The sequence below is a fragment of the Canis lupus genome, chromosome 13 (assembly GCF_003254725.2).
Source record: "Canis lupus dingo isolate Sandy chromosome 13, ASM325472v2, whole genome shotgun sequence".
NCBI classification, from domain to species: Eukaryota; Metazoa; Chordata; class Mammalia; order Carnivora; family Canidae; genus Canis; species Canis lupus.
In genome coordinates, this window is record NC_064255.1 from 15,430,867 (window position 1) to 15,443,319 (window position 12,453).

A 12,453-nucleotide genomic window follows, 5' to 3' on the forward strand; every position below is an offset into this window, starting at 1 on the left:
TTTTGTAGTGTCTCAAACACAGTTATCAGTAAAGCACAAGGTAATTATGGGTTTTTGTTTTTCTGTAACTCACAAATGTGTTTGGGCCTTCCTTTACCTCAGTTTTACCAGCACTGTCACACCTGGTTCAATGATGTTAATCACTACAAGACAGAATTTGAAAGTACGATGCAAAACACGTCATGTTAAGTTGTAACCAGCAGTAGTATACTTTAGGAACAATACATTAGGGCAAACTTCAAGCCCTTCATTAGGGCTATTAATTATATAACATCAGATAATCCTTTACGTCTCTGAAACTTAACAACCCAATTTCACAATTTTGTCAATACCTAAAAGTCTCATGCTCTTCTGGCCAAAGTGTCCTTTCCCCATGTGCCAATTTAACGCAACACTTTTGAGAAACCACTGCATCTAAGGCTTTGTCAAGAGGACAGAAATAAATTGGGTATCCTCTTACTCTCCTCAGCCTTCCAATGCCAAGTAGATTCCGGTATGGGCCAAAGCCACAAACAAATGGGAGCACGGGGCAGAGATGTGTAAATCTAAATGACTATAAATCTGAAGGCTTCAGGAAGAATAAGAGAAGTCAACATCCGAGGAGTAGGTAAAATTCCTACAGTTACGGTTGGATGAAAAGCATCTCATAGAGGTAAGAACATGAATGAAGGCTGGTTTGGGAATGTTCCAGGACTAAGTATTACTCTGAGGAGAGAACACATAGTATAGCAGAGACAGAATTGGTAAACTGGGAACAAAGCTTAGAGTCCTGTGCGGCACCTGTGGCTCAGTGGTTGAGTGTCGCCTTTGGCTCAGGTCATGATCCCGGGGTCCTGGGATCTTGCCCCACATCAGGCTCCCCGGGGGGAGCCTGCTTCTCCCTCTGCCTGTGTTTCTGCCTCTCTCTCTCTCTCTCTGTGTGTCTTTCATGAATAAATAAATAAAATCTTTAAAACAAAACAAAACAAAGCTTAGAGTCCCGAACGCCAGGCTAATGATGATAAACAGATTTATAAACAAGTACCTCTGGCATCTGAAGACGACTGATATTAGAACTCAGAAGCCAAGTTAGGTCTGGAGGTGAAGCCTCCAGAGTTACTTCATTCAGATCAAAAGTTAAAAACATAGAATACTAAGAAAAAGTGCAGAGATTAAAAGTCAAAGAAGGATTAAAACAAGTGTGGTAGGGATGCCCTGGCCCCTGGAAGCCAAGCCAGGAGAGATACTCAAGAGAATGGTTGGCAGCATCCAATTCACTTAGGAGATGCAGTCAGATGGAAAGCCCATAGGGCTGGGCTGCCACAAGGCCACTGGTGCCCGCAATACCACAGTGTCAACAAAAGGAGGAACCTGGTAGATTTCACTTTGTTGAGAAATGGAGGTATATATGAAAAGAAAACGCAGATTCGAGACTTCAACATTTTTCCCACTCTAAAGTTATTTTTATAGCTGAGTAGGTTTATCTTTTATCTGAAAAAGGAGAACAGATTCCATATCTGGCTTAGAAACATTCTAATTAATAAATCTCAAAGTGCAACATTTTGACTTTGTGCCATGCCAAGTACAAGATGGAATCCATCTGGAAATAGAGAGTAGCCTTTTGTTTTGTTTTACCTTGTATTTTTCTAAACTTTTAAGGGAGCTATATTCATTATCTGTGCACTGTTACCTAAAATCAGTCAGGTGCTTAAACCATAACCGATCTCCAAGCTTCAGAAGCTATATATTAGCTATAGAATTGCAACTAGACTCTTCCTAGATTCTAAGAATGCTCCATGAACTGTAATTGGATTAGAATCCAAATGAGCAGAAAATAAATGCCATGTAGCTACCTTCTATAAAACATCCAGGATAGTCTTTGTTTAGAAATACGTGCTGGGAGAACAAGTATAAAACAGCTTAAGGAATGTTTGAGAAGGGGTATACTAAATGTGGATGAATATATTAGCCAAGTTGTGGATCCAAAGGGGTAAAAAAAAAAAATTAAATGTATACTGATTTATCAGGAAAGCAAATCCTTTGATAAGTGGAAAGGAAATACAAAAACTCATCTTATTTAAACCTTATCTTGACGTGACCTGTTTTAAAAGCCAACAAAAAAAGTACTTTCTGATAAACAAAGCCCAGAGTAAGAGCCACTTAAAATTTATTTTCATCTGCAATGCCAAGAGTACATGGTAAGGTTCCAATCTCTTAAAGTCAATGGAGAAAAAGAGATACTTGGAATATAGGGAAAGGATCAGTAAAAAAAAAAACCCAAAATAACACTAAGAAAAACCAGGGCGAGATAAGCATTAACAGTGTTTCCTATGGTTTCATCAGGTAAACATTGGGTGTTCAACTCTAATAAACAGTAGAATTAAAAAAAAATCAACTACATAAAAAATAAACGACATAGGGCAGCCCCGGTGGCACAGCGGTTTAGCACCACCTGCAGCCCAGGGCGTGATCCTGGAGACCCTGGATCGAGTCCCACGTCAGGCTCTCTGTATGATGCCTGCTTCTCCCTCTGCCTGTGTCTCTACCAATCTGTCTCTCTCTCTCTCTCTCTGTCTCTATGAATAAATAAATAAAATCTTTAAAAAAAATAAAATAAAATAAAAATAAACGACATAATCAATTGCCAGAGGAAGATGAGGGCAAAAATCCTAGATAATAATGTCAAAATAATGGAAGTTTTCAGCCTTTCTCTGTATAGTATGCTCACTAGACCAAGAAGGAGGTTTTATGTGGGATGGTCGCCATACTCATTAAGATGGCTCCTCAACCCATTCTAGAAGGACTGCTTTTTAATATTAAAGATTATTTAATTATTCTCTGATGTAATTATTTCTGACTGAATGTGATCATTTTTCCACTGGCAAACTTTCTTATTTTAAAGTAATACTATTCAGAGCAGTCATTTATAAAGGGTTTTCATCTGAAAGAAATATTAGTTCAACAAAACAACCAGATTAAAAAAAAAAAAAAAAAAGACAAGCCTGCCCTCTGGCTAAGACACAAACTCAGACAAATAAAAGGCAGTCCAACAGGTATCTTCTCCTGGCAACTCGATACAAAACGGGCTGAAGGGCAGACCCTGGACCAAATCTGCCATTTCCAGGGCCTGACACACCTCCTTCCTGCTTTCCAAGGGCCCTCCAGGAACCATCTTCTAAAACAGTTTGGGAAAATGTCTTAGGTCCAACATTTCTCTGCAAGGCACTCACCAAAATTCTTTAAAACAGAAATGGAAAAGAGAGTGCCACCAGAGGTTATAAATCATAAAATCTCACTGATGAGGGGAGTTGCACCAACCTCTAGATTACATAACTATTAGAAATAAAAGATAAAAGAAACAAGAAATTTGGGTAAAATACACCTCATATGTATAAGATGACAAAGAATTTTTCCTGTTTTTCCAATGCGACGGAGTAAATGATTAAAATTAGCTTAACAATAACCAGTGAAGAACTGTTAATTGCATTCATATTGTACGGCAGGGTCATGGATAAAAATGTAACTTCAAAGAAATTTTAAAAGAAAAATAAAGGCATTACATTTATATTTTAAAATATATCATTTTTACTACATTTAAGCTGAAATTTATCATTCAAAAGACAAAATTAATAACAGCATTTAAAATAAATGAAGTTCCTTATTATTCCTTTGTTAATTTGTTTTCCTAAACGCTGAGGAGTTTATTAAAATGCCACGAATGGTTTCTCAACCACGTTTTAATAACTAATTGCACATTTCAGGCCTAATCTCACAGATGCTGTCTATAGTTCTCAACCTGCCAAGGGGCTTATGGCTGTTATGAATAAAGAAAAATCCAGTTTCTTGGAAGATAAAAAAATCCTTAATTCAAATGGACTGTTTTTATTTTTAAAGTTGGCCTCAAAACAGATAAATGTTGGGAGGTATTTTAAACTACTAAACTACAGGGAGAAGAATAACACAAACTCACTCCTTATTAGTGACCATTTTATAACCAATTCTTTACCAACTGAATTTTATATACACAAATCTAAAGAGGCTTGTATTGTTCAGAGGTCCAAAAGAGCATTAAGCCTAAATTTTCTGCAGTAACTTTTTAACTTTCAGGATAACTTCTGGATTACACATCTGATTTCCTTGTCTTCATAAGGTATTGATAAGGAAATAATGTGAATGTACCAACTGATTTATTACATGACTGATTCCCCACTGCATATGAATAAAGGATATTCTAATTCTATTCTCAAATCCATCTACAAAAGGAAAAATGAAGAGTAGTGAGTTTCAAGTACGAGGCCGACTTCCTCAACAAACCTCAAACCGATGTCTAGTGTTGTATGTATAAATGGAGATGGTGACCAGACAGAGGTTCTAAGCTCAGTCTTTTTCTCAGTAGCTGTGCGATCATGAGAAATTCACTCTACTTCATCCTCAATCCTCTCCTTTGCAAAAGTAAGATGCTTCTGCTAGAATGGATAATAGCTTATGTCCTTAATTTCTATCACTTGAAAGAAAATATGATCCCATGATCACTCTGACTTATACCTGAATGAAAGAAAAACGAAGAAACAAAGTTTAAACTTGAGTTGTAGATTTTAGAGGGATCATTCAGGGGAAGTTCAGTCATTAAGAAGTGTTTCATTAGCCAGCTTCCACTTTTCCTCAACAGAAAACTGTTAGAAGGCTCTCAAGCCTAAATCCACATTTCCACCCGTCTGTGGGAAACAGAACACTGCACACTCTCACACACCTGATGAAATGTGCCCATGAGCAAAGGAGATGGGGGCCAAGTTTTAGAATACAAGCACAGAACTAAGAGAATTCTCTTGCAGGGTACGCAGTTCACTCTACATCTGACCTCAGATAGTTGATTAAATGTATTCTTCTGTTCATTTTCTTTTGTACATGGTTTTACTGATGGAACCTAAAGAAATAAAGTTCACATATTATTGGGCTCAGAAAATCTCATAAAAAAAAAGAAAATCTGCTCATATTTTTACATGATCATGTTTTGTCAAAATAAAAGGGAACCAATTATTTCTACAAACGTGTTTACTCAAATAAACCCCACTTTCCCCTACATTAGGAAAAGAAGTGATCTATAGAATGTTTTAATGCTTTATTTTTTTTTAAGATTTTATTTATTTATTCATGAGAGACAGAGAGAGAGAGAGAGAGAGAGAGGCAGAGACACAGGCAGAGGGAGAAGCAGGCTCCATGCAGGGAGCCCGACATGGGACTCGATCCCGGGTCTCTAGGATCAGGCCCTGGGCTGAAGGCAGTGCTAAACCGCTGAGCCACCCGGGCTGCCCTGTTTTAATGCTTTATACCAGTATTTAGGGGCTTTGAATTAAATCTAAACACACTGTCCCAGCTCTTCCAATTATATCCCAAATAGGTAAATTTTTAAAAATTATTTTTTCAAAAAAACACATTAAACATGACTTGAAATCATCACATTAGCCTAATTCCACAACATGGTTTTGATTACACTGGACTGGACCAAAAGTTTTGGCCAAATGTTCACCTGATATCACAGGAGCCAAAGTAGGAGGTGGTTGGTTGAAATGTCTACATTTCTACCAGCAGAGACACCAAAATACTACGAAATGAACTACACTAGGAGTGGAAATAATGCGCTCTCTCAGAGTTAATTCCACTTCGAGAGAATAGTGTGGGCGATGTGTTAGGGATACTATCTATTTCTTTGGGGCCTGATGCATTCGTTCCAAACGAAAATATTTTAAAATAGTCTTTAAGATGAATGTGCAGAGCTGTTGCTTCTTTATAGTAGCAGCCTTATTTGTTTTACACATAACCATAATTTAAGGATGCCAATCATTTTAAGCAAACAGCTTGCAAAAAATAAAATAAAATACAGGCAAAACCAGAGAAAATCTTCTTTGTACTAAAACATCATTTACATTAAAATACGTCAGGTTAAAGTTGCCACTACATATACAAAGTTAATACTAACCCTGTGCGCTGACAGTATTTCATATTTTCAAATTAATTTTGGAGAATTCCACAAGACTATCATAAATTAACTTCAAAGCTAGTTAAAATACTTTTTCTTATCCCTTCAAACAAATTTTTAGATACAAGTTGCCTAAGGCGCAAATGAGAAAAAACTAAATGTCATGTTATTTTACAACATTCATAATATTTGCAATTAGAATAAATATATGATTTTCAAATACTACTCTTTTTTGAAGTAAAAATGAAAGTGTGCAGATGACATAAGACAAGATTTCTCTGTAGTGACTCCTTAGCAATGACCACAATATCTCATCCCAGAAAGGTCAGAAAGGTGTGGTGGCAGAGCTGAAATCACTGTTCTATTTCTGATGCATCAAAATGTTCTATTTCTGATGCATCTGAAAAGAACACAAAAGGAAAAAAGCAGTATACAAAATAATTGCAAAATTAATTTGCATTTAATGGTAAATAGGAGGATTCTGTAATAAGAAAATCCTAAAAAGATGAAGTTTTTCCTCCCCTTTTTGAAAGGCTTAAAAAAACAAAACTAAATATTTCAAAATCAATGGACTTCAAGCAATCCAAGAGAATTTGGAAAACATTTCTCTAAAAACCAATCCAGAATGCAGGATGTCAATTTGGAAATAATGGAAGCATATTTCACTTTAAAATTCAAAAACTTTTCAAAGACAAAAATTCAACTTAACATCCCAGTGATTAACTCAGGGACTGCTTAGCCAAGAACAACTTTCGGCACTTAAAACATAAAACTGTCAGTTTCCTCTGCTTGGAGACAAAACATACAAAAAGCAAACATTCACTGCTATATTTTCCTAGACATGAAAGACAGAACTAACTTTTATAAAAGGTGATCACTCTAAATATTTCTACCTATTATTACACTTATGCCATAGCTCCTAAAAATCAGTTACAAATTCCAAACCTCAGAACCATCATTAAGTAGATGGCTACTATTCTAGTACATTACTCCCTAAACTTTGATGGAAATAGAATCATTTATTGAACTTCACTACAGCTCAATGCACAAATACGTTAAGCAGCCTGTGCTTGATATCACTTGAATACAATCTACTATAAACGAGCAAAACTCTTTACTAAAAAATCTCAAAGGACTGACAACATGATACTTGGCACTGTACTTCTTGCAAATCTAAAGCATACTGATGGAATAATTTAAGTACTCTCTTTTTATTTAGGTACTCTCTTTTTATTATTTAGAGAATAATTTAGGTACTCTCTTCCCTGAATCAAGATACATTCATCTCAAACATCATCTGTGATCAAATGGTCAAATTCATATTTATAAACTGGGAATATAGAGTTTGGTGGAAGCACTGAGTAACTAATACTGTCTTAATCCTTTTGCCGGAAGTAGGTCACAGTTAGTGCTTACAATCATTTCAAAATTATAACAAAACTTTATTTCATTCAATGGATTTCCTCATAGAAATGGAACGGCAAAGGCCTATTCAACAGCAAACAATAAAATCATATTATTATTTTATAGTATACAAGTTTCTTCCTCTTCTTATATTGTTCCCCGCCCCTCCCCACCAAAATGTACATATTATTAAGAAATGTAGGTAAAAACCCTACAGCTGGCACATTTTTCCAGTATAAGAAGAAATCTTTATTCCTCCTTAAACTGAAATATTAGATCCCAAAGAGGAGAAAAAAAAATGGGTAAAAAATGGTAATAAAGCATTGAAAAATAATCCAGTGGAAGCACGCTTGCTCTCAGCATAATTTTCTTTAGCATCCTAAAATGAACATCACACTGCCCGTGATCTCTGCTTACTCCTCTGAAACCCATCCAGAGGATTTTCAAAAAGGAAAAATTCTAGTGGTGCTTTCAAATGCCAAATTAACTTACAGGACTTCCAGTCCTGAAGGAAAACAGCACAGTAGCGCACCAGAAGCTAGAGAGTGCTTTTTGTCACGCAAAGCCGGAACTGATGAGTGTGACCTCAAAGGGGTTTATCTAAAATTCCCAAGTACCACAGGCAAAGAGGTCAAAGTTTCCCGTGTCAAAAATATATAAATAAATAAAGCCATATATTTTAGTAGTTCCTTACGTTATAATGGATTGTACAGTATCCATGTCCCCCTTCTGTTCACACACACACACACACACACACACACACACATACACACATATCTTTTTAAATAGCAACTCAACATGAAACAAAAAAAAGGAGGAAAGTCTGCTTACACTAATATCTACCCCCTCTGTTTTCCATTTCAATTCCCTACTGGTCTCATCTTTAAGTGTTTATTATTGCCAATGACATATCGAATTATTCGGGGAGTGAGAAGAGAGCATGTATATACATAATTAAAAATAGCAATGATGCATTGAACATATCTGGGAGTACAAATAAATGATAGGTCTGTACACAGGTACACACAAATAAATATGTGTAACACTAAAGAGTTAAATGACAAACTGAAAAGGCAAGATCATGTACACATTTATATGTATAATGTGTACATTATGATTTTTACTATCAGCCTAAGACCTTACAAGTAACAGTTTCCTTACTTAAAGTTTATCAGAAGCCAAAGAAAAAGCAAAATGTAAATAATTAGAACACTCTTTCAACAACAGAAATTGTCTTAAGAACGGGACATTTAAAAGTAGGATAAACAGTAATGGGATAGAGAGTTAAATAAACAGTTCACAGTAATTGAGGTTTAAATGACAGTGAGTTTCCTATAGTAATTTACCACATCTTACATGCAGTGAATGTAATGCAAATTTGTAATGCAAAAAAAAAAAAAAAAAAAACACAACTCTTAAGATTTGCTTATAAGTTACAGAAAATAATGTTTTATTTTACTCCTTACTTGGATGTCATTGCTTCCACTGGCCATTTGCATCTAAGTTATTTTCTAAAACTTACCCAAGTTTGCAGAACTGAGGTGGAAAATTTGTAATTAATATTTCCAATAATAAGTTGAAGGTGGTATTAAATATAATCGTTTGTGTTTCTCCGATTCATAATCAAATCGATTTAATAACATAAAAATTCAGCTGCCAGATACAGCAAATACCTGATTTTAAAAGTCTCAAAGTTATATCCAGGAACAGTTGATAAAAGAAATTATTAATCATTCAACAATTAGACTAACATGTCATGAGAAAAATTAGTAACATGGGCCTTGACTAAAATTAATATCTATATGACCAGTCTTAACTCCATCAGTTGAATGGTATTTTTAAAAGTTACAGTGAGTAACGACTGTCTTTCCAAAAAAATTAATGGAATCATAAAGCAAAGCTGGAACAAAAACCAAAATCTCTTTCAGGAACTCTTATATGTTCAGAACTACTTAATAGAATCGAGAAAATAATAGGCTGATGTACTATTTATTTATACATCTTTCAGAGGAAAAGATGATGTCTGAATAATGACATCACAGAGAAGTCACAAGTAGAAGTTGGTTTTTAATTTGTTTTGCCTATCTTGCTCTCATTTCAGAACCAAAATTATAATTAAATTAACCTTCAGATAGGTGTTGGGATGCATCAAGTAATTAAAATGGATATTACAAAGGCTAAAGTCACTTAAAAAAATATGTAATAGGTTAAAATTCCATTCAGTGCCTGTAATGTGAAACATTCTATACGAGTGAGAATACAGATATGTGTACGTACATGTACGCACTAAGTTAATATGAAGTCACAAATTCATATGCTGCACTTGAGCATAGCTCAGAGAAAATAAAGCTAAAACTAGATTAGTAATGCTTGATCCCTTTGCACATGAAGTGTATCACGTAATACAGAAAACAGATTCCACAAACTAACTCCTGCCCTATATATTTACACTATTTATGGATGTCTCTGATCTCAGACATAATATATGTTTCTATAGGAAAAAGCTGCAATACTGATTCACAAGAATTCGCTGAAAGCCATGTCATAGAATCTAATCAAGAAGCACAGGTTGTATTAAAAGTATTTGTTAAATAGTAAGTTTCACAAATTCTATCCAAATTCTACAAGTAAAAAAGCTCTGAGGCTTTGAAATCCTCTTTATCTTCTTTTTCTTCAGCTAAAATATATTTCATGTCTAAAGAGCAGTTGTGATGTATCCATCATTCTGTACTGGGTTCATTCTAGGTTATTCTAATACTCAATTAAACTATATATTATTAATGTTTTTAAAGCTTGAGACATATACATTAGATACTACGAATATGTTCATTATTCTTCACAATACTATATTACTATCAAGAATACAAAGTGATTAACAGAGCAATTAAAAATGCAAATAGGAACCATGCTCCGTTCAAATAAAGGGAGAAAAAAACAGAAAATAAACTATGGACACTTGTATAGTTCCTTCTAACACTATCTACCATAGAATGCTTAAATAGCTGACAATGAGTCATTGTTTATTCAAATGTTAAACAAATTGAACATATAAGTTAACTTCTGACTTAGTTAGAAGTATTTGGAACATTTTCCAGAGCCTATTTTGACTGTGTCAATTACCTAGATACCAAAGTTGTTGTATTGTGTTGCTTGATGAAATAGGACATACAGCAACCCTCAAAACCAGTATTACAAGCCTGGCAAATAGCATCACATTTGGGTGACGCAGAGAATCCATCACCCTAGGGAAAAACGCACTGGGTCACAGTACGGAGTCTTTACATGTTCCATATTATTTCTATATAACGTTTTGGGATAGAAGTATAAGCTATAAAGTCCTATCCCATAAAAAGATATATTCAGAAACAGCACTGTCACTTAACAGAAACAAATGGGACTTTTAAAACTTCTTCTTCAGAAGCATTTCTTAAAATACACCGAAAGGTGGCATTTTGATCTATAGTTTTTGGTCATTTAAAAAATTCCTTTGTAAATTCAGAGTAGATAGAAGTATTATGATAATGATGGCTTCATTATGTTTAAACCCCATACCCATTTCAAACTTCTAGCCTTCATAAAGCAGGTCATGTAACTCCTTAAAAGATTCATGTTTAAAGGGCAGAGTTAATGGTTCCACATATTAGAATACACCATCCAGGTGTATCTGCCTATTATCAGTCCACGTACATTACATTCATAAAACACACTCACCACCATAGACAGCATGCACACGTACCAGCAATAATTTAAACACGGTATAGCTAATCTTGGATATTTCCAGCACTTGCAGGCATTTACACTGCTAGCTTTCCTCTCATATTAGAGGTATCCTATTAGTAACTACCAAAAAATTATACAAATCGAAGTATGTTACCTTTGTTCAAACAACACTGCAGTTCATTATACAACAGAGAGTGTCATCCTTAATCGCTCAGGAACCAAGATACTGGTGGATTCTTGGGAGCAGAAGTGGTGCCGAATGGTTTGAGGCAAAACTGAAACATATTGTTTAAGTAAACCTTAAGGGGAGGGGAATCATATGCGCAATTGATGGATTTTTTTTTTTTTGTATCATCTCCCACAAAGCCTCCCCAACCCCTCCCCATCACTGAACAGTACACACGCTGCTGATATTAAGGAACACCATCCTCTGCCTTTTCTCCTTCTTGCCAAACTTTATTACTGTTCCCTCGGTTTTGAAGTAATAAACCGACATGCATTAAAGAAAAATGTAACTTTGAATTTATGTTTGAAAACTCTGTGAAAAATAAAACAAAGTAAGACTTACTCTGAGACACTCTCAACCATGCTTGATGCGAACAGCTATAGCCGTCAGTTCCTAAAGTCTTTCCTAAAGTTTTTCCTGACAAATCCGTAAGTAAGGGAGAAGTTAGCAGAGAAGGTATGCCCCTGATCTGAACTAGTCTTAGCTCTCACAAGAGAAACTGAGAAAGACATAAGGTTAAGTCAAACTGTCAGATTTCCATGCAGAGAACACGTCAACTTCCCTGAATATGCGGAATGCTTTTTATGATTTTAAGAGCCTTAAAAGACATTTTAAGGTATCTCCGTGATACCTAATTTCAGTATGTATTATTTTAAAAAGACGCTCTGTGTAATGAAAAGAAAAGCAAAAACTCTCAAAACAAATTTGGGGTTAAAAGCCAAGTCCAAGACAAGTAACCATAAGATTTAAACCTTATGAACAATTCACACCAGTAATGTCGATCCTCAGTTCTTGCCCACCAAATGGGGCGGAGGGCCCCGTTTCTGGGTGGAGTGTCTTTCCCCAAGGAAGGAAAAGCTGGCACAAATCTTTTTGCCCTCTGAAAAGATTTTCCTACTTGCCAGCTTCTGAAGTTGCCCTGATGTCAATCAACATCACCAAGATGTCTCTTAACCGGAGAAAGTTCTGTTTGCCTGTGTAAGATCAGGAAGAGAGAAAATGACTATTTTAAAAAAAAGAAGAAGAAGAAGAAAAGGAAAGAAAAAAGGAAACTAAAAACACTGTGTGTGATAAATAGGGTTAAAAAATTATCATCTAAAATTGGGAGAATAAAAGAACCACCAGCAGAAACAAACTGACCTTTAAG

The 12,453-nt window shown here is 35.3% G+C and overlaps 1 protein-coding gene and 1 long non-coding RNA gene across 8 annotated transcripts in view; one reads left to right on the plus strand and one right to left on the minus strand.

Annotated features, from left to right (window-relative positions):
• The window catches only part of TRPS1 (transcriptional repressor GATA binding 1), a 257,802-nt gene that overhangs the window by 238,766 nt on the left and 6,583 nt on the right, over window positions 1-12,453 (minus strand). The window contains exon 1 of one of the 7 annotated variants that reach the window (XM_035703807.2): window positions 11,235-11,256. The exons of the other annotated variants lie outside the window; for them this stretch is intronic. The gene's annotated coding sequence lies outside the window, so the exon portion shown is untranslated. Of the gene's footprint in view, window positions 1-11,234; window positions 11,257-12,453 lie in introns of those variants that run through there. 7 annotated transcript variants of the gene reach the window in all.
• LOC118352237 (uncharacterized) overlaps window positions 1-12,453 on the plus strand; it is a 35,128-nt gene that overhangs the window by 4,248 nt on the left and 18,427 nt on the right. The window lies entirely within an intron of this gene.